Genomic DNA, 13,355 nt, shown 5'->3' on the forward strand with positions numbered 1-13,355 from the left:
TGTAATTTAGATAAATGTTTGAACCGTTTGTCTTCACTAGTAACTATTACATCCGTTCATTCGGGTGCTCATGTCGCTCAGAGAAATCGCCTCGGCCGAAGGCGTCCCTCACGGTCACACTCCGGTCAGTCTTGAATATTAAACAGAGGTAAATTGACTAATACTTTAGATGGCCGCTACCAGCGCGCTCGTTCTAAAATACTTTAGTTAGTCCCGCTTAGATGTACACCTTTGAGTTAAGACAATCATCATTTCTAATTAGAGGTTAGGGCATTAATATAAATGTACCCGACTACTGGACTCTATAGTAACTTTGGTTTTCACCAAGCCCATGGTTTCCCATATGAACTTAATTTAGAATAATATTACCTTCAAACAAAGGTCGGGTACCCAATCTAGGTTAGTCGTGCAACACCTTGTTGACCTAGACGGAAGTTATCGCCCTTTCCACCTAAGTACACATGAATCAATATCAAGAGTCAGTCGGATCGCTAAAACACAATTAGTGTGCCAATGCTCTATCTCAATTGGATTTTAGTCCGTCTACTGACCTGACGCAAGACGTGCGGAAACAAGGATACAGCGTAATCTACTTGAATTAATAATTACAGAATGAGCAAAATATGGTCAAACATTACAATTAATTAGTCAGGTAAATGTATTATGCCAATTCAATCAGTCAATTCATAAATGATCAATACAAAACATCAAATTATCAAAGATAAATCCAAGATGAAAAAGATGCATACCTGACTTTGAAATATACATAACATGGGGCAGACCCCATGTTATGGGCTGATCTGGTTAGGCAGAATCGCCCTGAATTTTTCTCAAACCTTGCCTTAAGTAATCCAAGAATTCCCTCAAGGAAGGGGGTGTGAACAAAAGGCATTCACACTTAGTGGCACACCCCTCTCAGTGGTTCAAAAGATGCCTGAAGTTATATATTTATTGTTCTGATTATGTCTATTTCTGAGAGAATGAGACCATTGTACCAATCACACTGAGACATTTCAAATGATATCAAACATGATAGTTAAAGTCAGTTTGGTTAATCTAAAACATTCAAACATTGAAATGACCATATGTGTGAGTTGGGGGGATGAAGCAGACTCAGATGCAAATGCAGCAGGAACTGGTTTTTCCGCATTCCCCTTGCTGAGTTGTGAAGTTACCAGTCTCTGTTTTCAGCTCATGTTTTGAATTGTCAAAGATATCAGAATATTTGCAATATTTCAATTCTTACAAACTAAACACACTCACTTGTACAGTGATCTTTATTTCTAGACTTGTGGGGACATTCTACATTGTTCCCACAGCATAAGGAAGGCACATACACACACACACACACACACACACAAATATCACAGAATGAATCCAAAATTTTAAATTGGGCCAAAAACTTGCAATCAAAAATGACTACATATTAATATGTACATATTAATGACTACATATTTTCTCATATCCTGATAAAAGGTAGGTTTAGGGACATGCCTTCTTTTATAAAATCGCATGTTTTTCAAGAGTTCACATTTAGCTGATGATTGATTATATCGCTTGTTTGGCATGGTGTCCCTGGAGAGAGCCCTGAGCTTATGAGATCCTCAAGCCCTGGGCTCCCTCCTGTTTGCAGGGCAAGAGGGGAGTTTGAGCTCAGGTAGATCTCGATGAACTCCCCGACTTATTTCTGATTAAAGACAGATATAGGATGGCTATGGAGAGATGTACACTTGCTAAGAGTTTGGCTATGGTGTCAAATTAATATGTTCAATTTACTTTGGTTGCATGTTTTTGGACTGTGTGAGGAAACCTGGAGAACCTGGGAAAAACTCACGTGAGACATTCTTGCTGTTAAGCAAAAGCGCTAACGACTGCACCGCCATGTCGCCCATCTGGAAAGGAGGGGGACTAGGGGTGGAGTGCGGGGTGGTATTCTTCAAGACGAAGATACTGAGATAAGAAAACTTATAGGTAGTTAGGAATCATCTGATTGGTGAATCAATCATCAGCTGATGCGAGACCAGCTGTGAACAATCATAAGCACTTGATCCTCATGAAGTTAGTTTATAAATAAACTTCATTCATTCATTCTCCTGTCGGCTTAGTCTCTTTATTAACTTAGGGTTGCCACAGCGGAATGAACCGCCAACTTATCCAGCATGTTTTTACGCAGCGGATGCCCTTCCAGCCGCAACCCATCTCTGGGAAACATCCACACACACACACACACACACTCATACACTACGGACAATTTAGCCTACCCAATTCACCTGTACGGCATGTCTTTGGACTCTGGGGGAAACCGGAGCATCCGGAGGAAACCCACGCGAATGAAGGGAGAACATGCAAACTCCACACAGAAATGTCAACTGAGCCGAGGTTCGAACCAGCAACCCAGGGAGCTTCTTGCTGTGAGGTGACAACACTACCTACTGCACCACTGCATCGCCCTAAATAAACTTCACTCATTCAAATAAAATCATATGAATTCTTACATTTAGCCACTTTTCTGACAACACATTTACATTTCCCTGTTAGATTGGAATGAACATTTTTATATAATAGCACATTTTCTTTAAATGTATAATAATTTTGAATGTCTAATTTTAAATAACACAACTCCAACACGGACTTATTGGGAAACGTTCCCTGGTGTATATTTTTGAGAACCGTGAAATATGTGCTTGCGGGTACATATGTCTGCATTTTATGTGTAAAATGAACACAACAGGGTGGTTCCACTGATTTCTTACCTCCGAATGGACGGCTTTTCTATAATGACTGGTTTGCTTGGTAGTTCACTGACAATAGCGCCAGATTTGGGAGGAGGAGTGGACCAGGGTTAGAGTCTGGTGAAGGACAGTTCCAGAAACCAGGTAAAATGAGGAGATCATGGTAAAAGCACACAGCCACAATGGCTTTTTGCTTCTAGTATGCTTTTAAAAACACTATTGGTTGGGTTTAGGGAAGGAGGTGGGTGAGTCAGTTGATATCAAGCCAGTATATATCAGCATATATTTTGCACAACGACGAGCAGAAAAGCTTCTCTCATGGACGCGATAGAGAAAAACGTGCCTCGGGAACATATTTGAGATTGTCAAAACTGTACATGACACCCTCTAGTGGATTTGTAAAAACAAACTGCAAGAGATGTAGTTCAGGAAAATATTTGTCAGTTCTCAAAAATGTAGTCCTGGGCACTTATTTCCAGTGAGCCTGGGTTGCACAAATATTCGATCAGCATATCAAAATCAAAATAAATTATTAAACTGATTGGCAGCTATAGTCATATGCATAATCACAACAGGCTAAGGTTACACATTGAATGCTTTCAGTCCATTGTAGAATATCACATTCCTCTTTCGCTCTTTCTGCCAATTTCTCATTCTGTTCTCCTAGTCTCTAGTTGGGTCCACTTTCTAGAGTTACACAAAGACCTTCCCTCATCTGTAGGCGCCTCCGAAACAAAGAGCATCCCGGCGGCAAACAATGAACAATCCATCTCAGATAACAGCAGAAAACAGACAGGCCAACGAGACAAGTGCATTTATCCGCTTAGCTATTTCTGAACTGAAGGAGAAGAAGGTGGGATTGAGGGTGAGAGGAGGGTTAATAGTACATCTTTGGTGGAGAGAGAAAAAAATACATCGCAATTGAGGAAAATGGGAGAGCAGAAATGGAATGGATCACAGCCAAATAGGAATTACAGAGCCGCCTGATGAAAGACAAGACAAAGCTAACAATAACTAGTTGCATCCAAATTACTGAGGACATATAATTTAGCCCAGTCATCTCTTCAATTAGGTTTTATCAGGGCACAAGCAGGAGGAATATGAGCCCAGGGCGATGGGAAATATGAAACATGAGGTGATTGATATTGGAAACAAAGCTTTCTCTGGCATGAATCCTGCTAACGTCATTAGGAGTTTCCTTCGAGGCACATTTAACCCACATCTTGATTGGATTGTTTGTGATGAACAGGGGGGTCAATTCAATTTTGGAATCGTCATAAGGGTCACTGAGGATTGAGGCATTAAACAGTTCACTGTGAAATTGATGTTTTGTTATTGTCGGCCATTAATAACTGTTGTCGGACCATCTCACAGCTCTCACCTTTAGTGATTCTTTCAACAAACTGCTATTATGGTGAAAAAAGAAGCAAAATGCTGGGTTATCTTTAGCAAATACTGGTAAAATACGGGACAACTCAATGGTTGAGATAAATTTTTAATTAAAAAATTTAACCTAACCATTGTTTTTCAAATTTTACCTAAAACAGGCTTAAAACAACCCAGCATACATTTTTATTTTGTTTAAAAACTAAATTTAAAAACTAAAACTAATATAAAATAGGGGCAATATGGTGGCTCAGTGGTTAGCACTGTCGCCTCATAGCAAGAAGTTCGCTGGTTCAAGTCCCGCCTGATCCAGTTGGCATATCTGTGGGGATTTTGCATGTTCTCCCTGCGTTCATGTGGGTTTCCTTCTGGTGCTCCGGTTTACCCCACATTCCAAGACATAGGTTATTGGTAAATTGGATGATCTAAAATGGCCCTACTATGAGTGTGTGTGAATGTGGGAGTGTATGGGTGTTTCCCAGTAATGGGTTGCGGATGGAAGGGCATCCGATGCATAAAACATGCCAGAATAGTTGGCGGTTCATTCCGCTGTGGCAACTCCTCATAAATAAGGGACTTAGCCAAATGAAAATGAATGAATGAATTATATAAAATAATATATCATAAAAAGTATATAAACTACTTCTAACTATATTGCCTGAGGGAAAAAAGCTTATCCTTGGTTGTTCTAGAGCATAGAGATCTGTAGCGTCAGGATGTGAGCAGATCAAGGCTTGGGTTATAGGAATCTTAAATGATGTTACCTGCCCGTTGTCTCATTCTGGAGATGTACAAGTCCTGACGGTTGGGCAGGTGCACACAAATAATCCTATCAGGTGTCATAACAGTACATTGCAGCCTACTTATGTGTGATTATGTGAGGAACATAGAACTGACTCTAAAAGCAGAGTAAAAATGTGTTAGAAGCTTCTGTGGCAGGTTGAATTTCCTCAGCTGACGAAGGAAGTAGAATCTCTGCTGGGTCTTTTCACTATTGAGAGAATGTGAGTGTCCCACTTAAAGTCCTGAAAAATGGTGCCCAGGAACCTGAATGACTCCACTAGTACTGTTCATGATGCTGAGCGGGGGGAGAGCAGGGGGTTTCTCCTGAATTCCACAACCATCTCAACTGTTTTTAGCTTGTTTAGCACCAGGTTGTTAAAACTGCACTAGATAGACAGCTGCTCAACTTCCTGTCTATTCACTCTATTCTTCGCCGACGAGCGGGCGCAGCCATTTGAATGTTTTTGGCTTGAGATTTCCGGTCTCATTCACTTCCATTAATTTTTAGACATTAAAAACTGCTCGTTTTGCTGTTTGTTGCAAACTGATATTTTCTTATTATATTATTCTACTTGGTCTGTATAGTCATGCAAACATTTGTTTGTAGAGCAAGTAGTTTGACCATTTTCTGCCAATTATTATTCCTAGTCATTTCTCCCATAGGCGACTAAATCAGAACTTCCGCATTTTAGAATAAGGTCAATATGCAGACTCGTCACTGTCCTGAATGAGGTATATGAATGTGATGTTGTCTGCAAACTTCAGGAACATTGATACAAATAACATTGATACACCAATAATAAAGTTGAGGCTGACACTTAACAAATAATCAACGTAATTTACCATACTTTTAATCACTAATTACAGTACATTGCTTCCTATTTTTTTAACAAAATAGTAAAACAATTGTAAAATAATTTCGTAAAAGGTACAAGTAATGTTTTAGGCAACAGTACATAGAATGAAAATATTTTTTAAATGTGCTAAAGATTAGGAGTTCAACGGTCTAGAGATGTCTTTGGACATTTAAAAAAAAAATTTGTTTATTAGACTAGATTAGAGGGGATTTGATATTAGTAAGACTGATTTGGTTTTGATTGTTTCTTTGCTTTAGCGCCACCCATAGCCAGTCTTACTAATTTTTGTTTTGTTTTGGTTGTTGATTGTAAATAGCTCACTCACTGTTTCACTAATCACCACCTGTAATAAATCACATTATTTGTACAGCAGTTAATTTGAGTTCAATTCTCTTTGAGGGTTTATATAAATAGATCCTTGGTTAAGTGTGCAACCCCACTCCCCTAGATTGCCCAGGGGAGGTAACTCATGTGTTATAAAGTAAAATGATTAATGCTTTTTAAAATGAACAAAGTTAAGCTAAACATAACATTCTACTAAATTTAAAATATTAAATGTATTCAATTATACATTCATTTATTTTCCTTCGGCTTAGTCTCTGATTTATCAGGGGTCACAACAGCAAAATAAACCAACTACTCTGACATAGACTTTACACAGTGGATGCCATTCCAACCACAACCTAGCACCATGCTGGGAAACAATGTAAAATTTCATTTATAATTTATTATATAGAGTTTTTTTTATATATTTAAATTTATAAATAATTTAAAATATAATTATACAGTGCATCTGGAAAGTACTTATAGTGCTTCACTTTTTTTGCACATTTTTTTATGTTACAGCCTTATTCCAAAATGGATTAAATTCATTTATTTTCTCAAGATTCTACACACAATACCCCATTATGACAATGTGAAAAAATATTTTTTAAAATTGTTGCAAATTTATTAAAAATCCTGAAAAAAAAAATCACATGTACATAAGTGTTGCTCATTACTTTGTTGATGCACCTTTGGCAGCAATTACAGCCTCAAGTCTTTTTAAATTTGATGCCACAAGCTTGGCACACCTGTCTTTGAGATTTTCGCCCATTCCTCTTTGCAGTACCTCTCAAGCTCTATCAGGCTGGATGAAAAGCAACGGTCTACAGCTATTTTCAGATCTCTCTAAATATGTTCAATAGGATGTAGGTCTGGGCTCTGGATGGGGCACTCAAGGACATTCATTGTGTGTAGAATTTTGAGAAAATAAATGAATGTAATCCATTTTGGAATAAGGCTGTAACATAAAAGAAAATGTGGAAGCGCTGTGAATACTTTCCGGATGCACTGTATAATCATTACAATTGTGAATTGAGAAGTTTGAAAAAAATTGTTTGCAATTTCACAGGTTTTACAAGATTTCCTCATTTTCCAAGCTCCAGCCTTGGTGTATGTATTTTTAAACAGGTCTTGACACACTGCACTTGTTCTTTATGTTTACATACATAATGTTTTCTAAGGAAATTCATTCCTGCAACATCCTTTTCCAAACTGCCAAATCACCTAAAAATAACTTCTAAAAATACTAAATAAACAAATGTGCCTGAGTATCCAAAGAAAGTCCAACAATGGCAGCTTTGAGTGCTAACTCGAGTCAAGTCGAGTCAGCTTTTTATATAGGTCATAGTTATTGTTGCATAGCAAAGAATGAGGCCCTGCAGAAATAGCAGACTAAAACAGTGACTTGGGAGAAAATGTGGCTATTGGGAAGAGAAAAAAAAAGTTGTTTACAGTCCGGCTGGTACAACACAAGCAAATCCAAAATGATGTTTACATACTGGAGGGTTGTTGCATTTTGATGTTGACCGCTGTTTTTAATCTTGCCAAACAATATTGTGCAGGGTTATAATCCACATACATAAGAGAGAAGCCGCTGTGTTATCTTTGGGATAATTATGTGTCACAGTGATATTCAGCTCTCCACCTTCAGATGAAACCTTATATGACAGGATTCCTCTTAAGTGATTCACACTTTTAATTCCTGCTTACATTGAGTATGAGTCGAGGGGTGCATATTTCAACCTGCTTGAAATTGTTATTAGAGGGGCTGTGCAACGAGTGTACACATGTGTGTGTATTAGTTGCGATAACGTGTTTGTATGCTGTGACTGTGTGGGTGTGGATGTGTGGGTGATGGTTTGCTCGACAGCTGACAATGACTATAATTGTTCAAAATGACTTCATACACGCTTTGAAGATGCACAATTATCAGAGGAGGACTCTGGGAAAGAGTCTATGGGAATATCCCTAAACTTCTTCACAACAAGAGTTAGATTCCCCTTAAAGAACAAAAGAAACAGAAAAAAAGAGAAAGACAAATTCAAGCTGAGAGAAACTAAGAGTTTTCTTTAAAAAAAAAAAAAAAGTCTAAATTAGAATTTAAATTTAAAACCTTAAATTCTAAAACCATGCCTTCTAAAATCATACCAGGGCTGTCAATGTCAGTTCCAACCCTGCCTCAATACACTAACCTAGAGGTGTAAAACAAGCCTGAAGGACTCAATTAATTTAATCAGGTTTGTTTAATTAGGGTTAAAGCTAAAGCAGACTCCGAAGTAGGTACTGCATTTGAATTTAAACATACTACTCGGCCGATAGAAAAGTATGTTCCACACAGTATGAAGGCGAGTAGTATGAATGAAACTCAGACGTACTACATCTGCCATTTTGTCATCCTCGCATGACCTACCATCGCTTCACTTCCATTAATGAGCTCTCTCACGGTGCATCATGGGATAGCGTAGCATCTATCAGTTGTGCACTTCACAATCTCACCAGAAGTAGTAGGGCATCCAGGGACTTCTCTCATACTGTTTTTCGAATTCCATGAATTCAGACATACTACTCGGCTGGCATACTGATTTTACCGTACTATGTAGTATGAAAGTATGCAATTTTGGACGCAGCTTTTAAGTCAACACTTAAAGTTTAAATTTAATAAACTTATGAATTAAAGTTTATAATAAACTTCAAATTGAAATGTAAATGTCATAAATATGAAACTAAAACAAATTAAAATATCTGTTTGAAACTACACTGCAGTGCCAAATTACGGTAGATTTGAAAGTATTACTTATTTTCAAAGTAATCTATCTGAATCCATATTAAGCATTATTTATCTATCAGCATAAATAATTTCAGATAATATTAAATCAAATATTTCAGTTGAAAATTGTGAGAAACCGAATGTCACACTAAGACTGAGCAGATTTGAACATGCTGACCAAATTAATCCACTATTCTTGGTTTTAAGCATGTTGTTCCTATTAGGATTTTCGAAGATCAACATTCTGCATTTAACATGATTAGGCAGAACAAACTTTAAATCACAAAGACTTTAAACACTGAGGGGTGGTAGTACCCACAAGACTGGTACAGCAAGAAAAAACGTATAAAGTCATTCATAATTTCTAAACTAGTAAACTAGTGTCTTACTGAAACCGTTGCCTCAAGATAAAAAAAATAAAAAATGTGATTGCTCCAGTTGAATAATTGTCAGATATTTAGATTTATTTGTAAAACAAAAACACTTTTGCAAAATAGTTCTAGGTTTTCACCAGACTGGAAGCAAAAAATATGAATAATAAAAGTTGTTAAAAGAGGGAGGCAGTGGCGCAGTGGGTAGTGCTGTCGCCTCAAAGCAAGAACGTCACTGGTTCGAACCTCGGCTCAGTTGGCGTTTCTGTATGGAGTTTGCATGTTCTCCCTGCCTTTGCGTGGGTTTCCTCCAGGTGCTCCAGTTTCCCCCACAGTCCAAAGACATGTGGTACAGGTGAATTGGGTAGGCTAAATTGTCCGTTGTGTGTGCGTGAATGTGTGTGTGGATGTTTCCCAGAGATGGGTTGCGGCTGGAAGGGCATCCACTGTGTAAAAACCTGCTGAATAAGTTGGCGGTTCATTCCGCTGTGGAGACCCCGGATTAATAAAGGGACTAAGCCGACAAGAAAATGAATGAATGAGTTGTTAAAAGACAAACTTTTAACATGATCGGGTCATAGGTGGCTCTATAACTGTAAATAAATAAACATAAATAAGTTTCTAAGGCAAGTGCTATGATATTGCTGATATTTTTTTATCACGGACTAACGTGGTTACAATCTTGCTAAACAATACACAAAGTGAAGTTTCACAAACTAATTTTGAGAAAAGCACATGATTTGATTGATCACGGCTGGCCTCTCATCGTAATCATAAATAAACCATTTGGATTATTCCAATAATTTACAATAAATAGCCCTTCTTGCCCTCTTCCTTATCTTTGTTTTTTAAAAGATACCCCCCACCCCACCCCCTGAACACTGCTAATTGGTGATTGCAATATTAGATATATTTTTTGTTTGCATGATTTGTAATCACATTTGTTGTTGTGGCACAAAACTGTAGAACGTTTCAATCTATTGAGAATTTGCAGGACCTCAATGTCACCATGTTCCTCAATCTGAAATCTAAGAGAGCATTAATATTACTAACTCTAGTGTTTGAACAATAAACAATATACAGCATTTTGCAGTTCTCTAGAATACACTCCACTGAGGACACCCACCCTGATCCAGCACATGCACTCCACCTCAACCGCACTCACAACATCCACCATTTGTTTTCAGCCAAGAACTGCTTGGCACTGGAAAGGAAACTACGCAAAAGCACGTTTAAGTGTGTGTGTGTGTGTGTGTGTGTGTACATAATCAGCTATAGTTGTTATACTATGATCTCAATGAGCTAAATTTGATATTGATATTACCCATATTACCTATAAACAGTCATGCACAAACTGCTTTCTTAAGCACACTCAGGTATTTTATAGTACAAATATGGTAAATATTATGTTCACAAAAAAAAAAAAAGTTGTTGAGTGTGACACTTTGTACCCTTGAAGCAAGCTAAAAACATTATAGGCCTGCCTGCACTTGTAATTATCAACATCCACTTGATAAAACTGCATCTTAAAGCAGCACTGTGTAACATTTCCGGTTGATAAGCACAATTATCTACAACCAGTGTTATGAATACTCTCACTCTATAAGCTGCCATGTGGGCAGCACAATTCACGTGAATTTGTTAACAAGCTGATGGAATCAGCCAATACAATAACTTTTTTAGGAAACCATGTCCACACACCATGAAAAGTAGCCTGTATAACTCATAATGTCCTAATATCCTAGTCGATGCTGATAATAAGTCAACATCAATATTTTTAATTGACGTATCATTATATAATAATTCGTTTTCAAGCTTTGACTAAAAGAAAAAATGTTATATCTATGCCACTAACATGAGCAATGTGCACATCGTCAGTGAATATTGCCTCTGTATCGTCATTGTGATTTTAAGATTTTCAAATATCAGACCACAAAATTGCATTTGACCTCTTGCAAAGTCTCGTCCTACACCTCCATGTCTAACAAGCTTCCGATATCAGCCATTGCACTCCCCTGTCTTTTTGTGCACTCCCCAGAGAAATTATGAATCATCTCTGGAAAAATCACACACTGATTTCAGACAAAAGCAGGCGTAAATGTGCAATATTCATACAATTGATATAATAATAATACATTTTATTTCTTATGCGCTTTTCTTAAACTCAAAGCGCTACAAAACAATTAAAAAAAAACTAAAAAAACAACAACTAAAACGCAACAAATAGGTAAAAATGACAAAAATAAATTAAAAGCAATACTAAAAAGGTGAGTCTTAAGCAGTTTCTAAAAACTGTCCAAAGAACTGCCACTCCTGATGGTTGTAGGTAAAGCATTCCATGATTTAGGCGCTCGGTAGAAGAATGCCCTACCTCCCATAGTGTGGAGTCTGCAACAAGGCTGAAACAGAGTGAGACCCGATGCAGAGCGTAAACTCCAAGAAGAAGATGATACAGACACCAGATCACAACTATAACCAGGAAACAATCCACGAACCACTTTGTATGTTAAAATCAGAGTTTTAAAATCAATACACGACTTGACAGGTAGCCAGTGTAGTTGGGGTACTGGGGTAATGTGATAGCGTGGTGATGTGTATGTCAACATGTGAGTGTGAGTGTAACCACAAAAACGCTCTACTAAGTGTCTCCAGGCTATGTGGTCTAGGTTAGCTCATCTGTCATCTGGTTACCCTGTTATATTAAAAGTATATTAAAGTTATGTGGGCTCTGCTGGTCCTATAACAGAAGAGACTAGTGCATCAGTCTCAAGTCCTTGCATTTCGAGTATTTGTTCGGCAAGTTACTGCACCATTGATTGACAGTTGACTGTGAGTCCGTCTACACAAATGTATCAATTTCATACACTTCTCTAGGTTTCGGGCATAGATATATACACTTGATATCGCATAGGGACCCTAAGCATGCGTCAATAGCGCCGCCACATTGGTACAGTGCTCCCAGGACAAATGTCATTCAACCGCACTAGTCAAGACAGTGTTATTACGTGAAGATGCTGGACTTTAGCGCTGTCTACGGGTGTAGAAACGAGCAAACAAAGAAATCAAAGCACAAAGGCAGAACATTTCATAGGTAATATTAAGTTTTTTTCTGTTTTTGTATGTTCTGAACTTTTGTGCTAATCAGGTAACGTTATTGATGATAACAGTCACTTACTGCATTCACCATAAGACAAAGAAGCTCCAACTCGCACTAAACACTTGGCTTATGCTAGTTTTGTTGAATAAAATCAGCAAACAATGCAAAAGAAATATGACAACGAGATGCTGCGCTGCCAGAAACTTGTAGTATTGTCGGCTAACGTTAGTGAATAAGTCGTTCGGGATGATTCATTCACAAACGAATCGCTCCCTCCGTCAGTATGAGAAGTGAAAGCAGGAGAGGAGCTGTGTTTCAGGAAATGATTAGATCAAATTTAACAGGGAGGGTGAATAGTAAATTTCTGTACACACAAACACAAGCTTTTTGTCAGTAATGCCCGTGCGGTCCCTGATCCATCAATGTAGAAAAGTGATGTAAAATTATAATTTTCGTAATTAGAAAAAAAAAATGACATACTAACATCCAGGAAAACTCCCGATCATAGATATATGTGTATATGTGTATATCTCTGGCTCTGGATGGCCACAGTCCTCCAATGTACATTTGTCCCGCATTCATTTCAAAGGAGTGCTACCCTGTAGCAAGATGGCGGCGCTATTGACACATTCCATCCAATAGACAACAATAGGCCAGGCGACATCTAGTGTATATATCTATGGGTTTCGGGAAAGGATGAAATTGTATATTGCCCAGCCTTTCTAGGTACCTGCCAGTGGTGGGAGTAACGAATTACAACTACTCACGTTACTGTAATTAAGTACATTTTTGGGGTAATTGTACTTTCATGAGTAGAATTTTAAGCCTGTAATTTTACTTGTACTTGAGTAAAAATTAAGCTGAGTAATCTACTTCGTTACTTTTAAAATCACAATTCGTTACAGAGTACTGTAAATAAATTAATATTTCAGCCACGCACTGACCAGCATTTCGGTAGCCAATAAAAAAAGCTGATCTTAACGGACCAATGAAAAGCCTGGTACATTATTTGAACTGAAAAACAAGTTCAGGCTACTG

General features: G+C 37.9%; 1 protein-coding gene across 3 annotated transcripts in view; it reads right to left on the reverse strand.

Moving 5' to 3' along the window:
- sema3ga (sema domain, immunoglobulin domain (Ig), short basic domain, secreted, (semaphorin) 3Ga) overlaps positions 1–13,355 on the reverse strand; it is a 54,098-nt gene that overhangs the window by 30,016 nt on the left and 10,727 nt on the right.

The sequence above is a fragment of the Danio rerio genome, chromosome 8 (genome assembly GCF_049306965.1).
Source record: "Danio rerio strain Tuebingen ecotype United States chromosome 8, GRCz12tu, whole genome shotgun sequence".
Lineage (NCBI taxonomy): Eukaryota > Metazoa > Chordata > Actinopteri > Cypriniformes > Danionidae > Danio > Danio rerio.